The 4,955-nt window shown below is 34.3% G+C and overlaps 1 pseudogene; it reads right to left on the reverse strand.

Moving 5' to 3' along the window:
- Positions 1–799: 799 nt before the first annotated feature.
- Positions 800–3,853, reverse strand: LOC134252170 (uncharacterized; annotated as a pseudogene).
- Positions 3,854–4,955: the final 1,102 nt, after the last annotated feature.

The raw sequence follows: 4,955 nt of genomic DNA on the forward strand, positions 1-4,955 counted from the left end.
TCAATATGTCAATAACATACCCCGTTTTAAAAAATCGTTCATGCATAGAGCATGCTTTTGAATAAATGAGACTGGTTGAACTAAATTACATGTAAACGTACAACATTCGTGGGCACGATTTATCTTTCTTGACCTTACGAGACTTGATTATGAAAACACAAAAGCAATTTATAATTTTGATTTAAAAACCAATCGTGAATAAAAGTTTAAATTTGTTGGTTTTGTACCAATTGTAAGAATCATTTATATACTGAATTGACGACTGATTTCCCGTTAAGTATTTGCCGATCATGACAAGGAGCAAACGGCGATTGTGACCGCTCTGCAGGGGATGCTAACTCCTCCATTTCACCTGATCCCACCTCGATGTTTAAGAGGTCCGTGTTTGCTTTGCTCCAGATTTATATTGTTTAATGGACTTTTGAGATTAATACTGTTTGTTATCTCCATGCAAGTTAATTTTACAGATTAAGCTGTTCACTTTACAAATTATTTTGTGAAAATGAAAAAAAAAATGTCTAAATTTTATTTAATGCTCCATAAATCAAAATAACAAAAAAAAAACTATTATATGAAATAATTTTTTTTTAAGAAAGAACAAGAAATTCTATCTAAAACCTTGTACCAATCTTCACCGACCTTAGAAATCTGATAATTTGTTTAACATCACAGGTTTTATCAAAACATTTTAATAACCATTGTAGGATTAATTTTTTTAAATTATGAAACTGAATTGTTCACATCTTTTTTAACCAGTCGTTAACACAAAGATGACAGAATCAAGAAAAGTTAAGGCTTTATGAAGATTTATTGCAATTAACCAATTACTTCACCCGGGTTCCCTATAAGTATGTGATCTTCCAATGTAATTTTGTAGCCAGAAAAAGTACAAAATACTTCATCTGGTGCCCCGAAGTAAGAATTAGTGGACTGTCTAGATTTTAAAAAGATTGTGTCACCTGACACTAAATCTAAGACTGCAGCGTTACTTCCGGCGGCGAACTCTCCATTAGATCGACCATACAATGAGTCGATATAGTGATAGTTATGGTACAACTCCGCCCAGACTTTAGCATCAGAACGTGACAAGGCGTGGAAATGAAACACGTAAATACCACTCTCTCTAGCGGTGAAATACCCCGTGACCGGGCTGTATCCGCCTCCACGGTTAGAGAAAATTCGGTCGAAGATTAGAGTGGTTCCCGAAAAATGATGCGAAAGGCCAGCAGAAAATGAAACTTCAGACTGGGAATCTGAAATTTGAATTTATAAGAAAGTAACCGTGATGGACGTCATACAAATGCACTTCATTAACTATAAGCTAGTTTTTTGTACAGGTGCAGAAAAAAAAGTTGATATTCCTTTAATCATTTCTTTACGTACCGTCGGAATCGTGGGTTACAGGGGCTAATAAAACCCTGAGAATGTGGCGTAGACTTCGTTTGGTGTTCCAAAGAGGTCAATCGCTCTGTTATTTCTGGTTTTTACGTACACCTTGTCCCCCGAATGAAGGTGCAGCACAGCAGTATTACCGGCATCAGCGAACCCAGACACCGTGTGACCGTAAGCAGCGTTAACGTAGTCCTTGTTGTGGTAAAGCTCCAACCAAATCAACTGAGTGAAGTACATATGTTTTAGAAAACAAAGCAAGTATTGTCAAAAATATTAAGAACAAGATGTTTGTGAAACACCATGCGCCTGGCGGCAACAAAGTTCAAAAAAGCTATTTTTAGCTTATAGGTCACAGTCGAGGTCACAAGGCCTTGTTTCATTTGAAAGAACTTGAATAGTGGTGTATGCATAACAAATATGAGGTCTCTTTCTCCATGGTTCAAAAGTTATGGTGAAGGTTCAAAAGAGCTATTTTTAGCATATAGGTCACAGTCAAGGTCACAAGGTCATTGACCTTCGTTTCATTTGAAAGAGCTTCATTAGTGGAGTATGCACACCAAATATGAAGTCTCTATCTTTCATGGTTCAAAAGTAAAGTTGAAGGTTAAATTAAAAAGCTACTTTTAGCATATAGGTCACAGTCAAGGTCCCAAGGTCATCAACCTTGATGTCATTTGAAAGTCCTTAATTAGTGGTGTATGCATACCAAATATGACGTCTCTATCTGTTTAAAAGGTATGGCGAAGGTTAAAGTTTGCAGACAAACAGACAGACAGGACAAAAACAAAATACGCCTCGGATCTATCGATGCGGGCGCATAAAAATTTTGTTGTTCTACCTGTTACACAAGCCAAAACTCGACGAGGAAAAAACATACGAGTACCTGATTATTTTGAGCGAGTCCATGATAGTGAAAAATATGGGTTTCCCTTTTCCACCGGCGCAGTAAATACACCCTCGGGGGATCGTATGCATCACTTTCAACCATGAGTTTGTTATACATAACCGTTTCACCGTTAGTTGCATGAAAATGATGGTAAATTTCCCAAACCCGAGAAGGCCACGTCCTCATAGGAATGTTCTGAAAAGGGTTTTTTTTTTTTTTAATTTGAAATAAATTAAGAAATCTAAGTATAAATCACAACATTTAACACAATACTACAAACGTGTATGTCTACTTGAAAGGGAAATCATCATTATATTTGCATAGTAAAATAAATTGAATCCATTTTTTTGCAAAAATAAAATTTGATTAATAACTAGATATATGTTTGGCATCATTTGATACAAATAAATAGTAAGATAATTTGCGCTTTTGAAAACAAATATTATATATACATGAATTTGAAAGGAGGCCTTCCCGGGGTTTTGAGAAGAAAGTAAAATTCCAGTAAATGTGGTGTAAATCTCGTCGTCTGTTCCAAAAAGTGTCGTGTTATACGATTGGTGAGTTCTGATACTCACGTGATCATTTAAATTCAAATGAAGCAGAACGGGAACCGGGATCTGCATAACCGTGTGACGTATACCCATACACAGAGCAGATATATTTTGTGTTTTTTATAGAGTTCTATCCAAATCTTGCTTTGGGTATGAGCCAAAGAGAAAAAGTGAAAGGCATAAATTCCTGGGTTTGTACAAATAAAAGATCCCTGAGGATCAAACGTGGCAGAGATATTTGTGATAACTTTGTTATAGGCTATCTGTTCGCCATGACTGAGGTACAGATGTTTGATCCCCAAAGTAAATGCCACATTGTCAGAAAACTGACAGAGCACTGAAAGAGAATTAAACCTGAAGGAAAATAAGAAATCGAACCTGATTCAATCTATTCAATCAAAAATTCCAATGAAATTAAATCTATTAATTGACTTCATAATTTTAAGTATTATATGTTGCTGTTTTCAAATTCGTTGATTGTATATAAATAAGTAAATATACATTTTTGAAAAAAAAAAAAAGAAAATGAAAATAACCAATTAGCTCTGCATGCGTATTAATCATTTCTCCCTGACATTCTACATAAAACACCTACTCTCTAACTTTTTCTTCATAACAGACGAACCTCTCTGACTTATTGTTCAATAAACAACCACTCCATGACATAAATTCTACTTTTACCCCCTGAATTATTTGATGGCCTACTTTGCTTTTTAACTGATATAACTAAATATGTTCAAAAGAACAGAAAAGAATACATAAGAGTGAGGAAGATCGCATTCTTTTTTAATATGAAATTCAATTTTAAAATTTTGAGTTTTGTGTATTATTCATAGTTTTGCTTACATTCTTCTAGGTTTTTTTTATCGAAGAATAAGTAGGACACTAGCATATTATCTATCTAGAGCTGAAATTACACGTATTTATATTATCACTTAAAGATGTATAATGGTTACACTACCTGTTTTTGAAAGTAATATCAAGAATAAATATATCATGTCCTCCATATTTCTTCAATCATCTGAAAATAATCATGAGCTTTTGGGCTTAGATAAGATTTTCAAATAAAAATCGCTTATCTATCTATATGCAGAAACGTGGTTTATTAAACATTTGTAAATAAATGAATTTATTCACCTCATTTAATTTTATGCTTCAAATTGATAAAATATAATTTTGTGCTTCAAAATTATGAAATATATTAAATAGGTCAAGTTAAGAATAATCACAGAATTTAATATATTGGATAAAATATATGGAGATAACGAAAAATATTCAAGCTCAAAAGTCCAATAAACAATACAGAAAAGGAACAGAGAAAACACGGACCTCCGAAACATCAGAGGTGGGATCAGGTACCGTAGAAGAGTGAGCATCCCCTGCTGACCGTTCACATCCGTCGTGTGCTCCTCGTCATGATCGGGAAATAACGTAAAAATCCGCCACCAATTCAGCGTGTAAATAATGGACTAACAATAAGTATGAAAATGTTAGTCAGCATTTGATTCAATGATAAATTGTATTAGTTGACAAGGTCATTGTATCGACCATAGAATTTACGAAATGATGACATTAAACGAGACTGCTGATAGTCTTGTTTCATCAACATGTTTGTCAATAATTTACATCGTTTTATAAATTGTACATACGTAGAACATGTCCTTGAGTATCGAATCAACTGATAGAAATAAACTCCGTATGCAGATGATGAAGGTATATTGCTGCACAAGTAAGGGAAGTTGGATTCACGGCGGGTGTGACTGGTCAACAGAACAAAAGGGGGGGCCTACTCCCCTAGACATCTGATTACACCTGGAGTTTACGGGGTTTATGTTTGTGCCCTGCTCAAAGATCTGTGTTGCTTTCTAGTTTCTACATGGCATCAATCACTGTACATTATCCATGTTTTTCATTAAGTCAAGAAACAAAAATATTTATGGAAAATATTGAAGCATAAAATAGACAGCATTACATCAATAAAATAAAATACAGGAATACACAGGAAGAGCGTCCAGTGATGGAATTTAGTGAAAGAAAATCAGGACCTTGATTAATGACACTGTAGGTAAACACAGAATTTGATTAACAAAATAAAAGTCCAACATCATAATAAAGGGTCAAAT

This window comes from Saccostrea cucullata, unplaced genomic scaffold (assembly GCF_032062105.1).
Source record: "Saccostrea cucullata isolate Sc308-1 unplaced genomic scaffold, CSIRO_AGI_Scuc_v1 ctg19840, whole genome shotgun sequence".
Classification (NCBI taxonomy): Eukaryota; Metazoa; Mollusca; class Bivalvia; order Ostreida; family Ostreidae; genus Saccostrea; species Saccostrea cuccullata.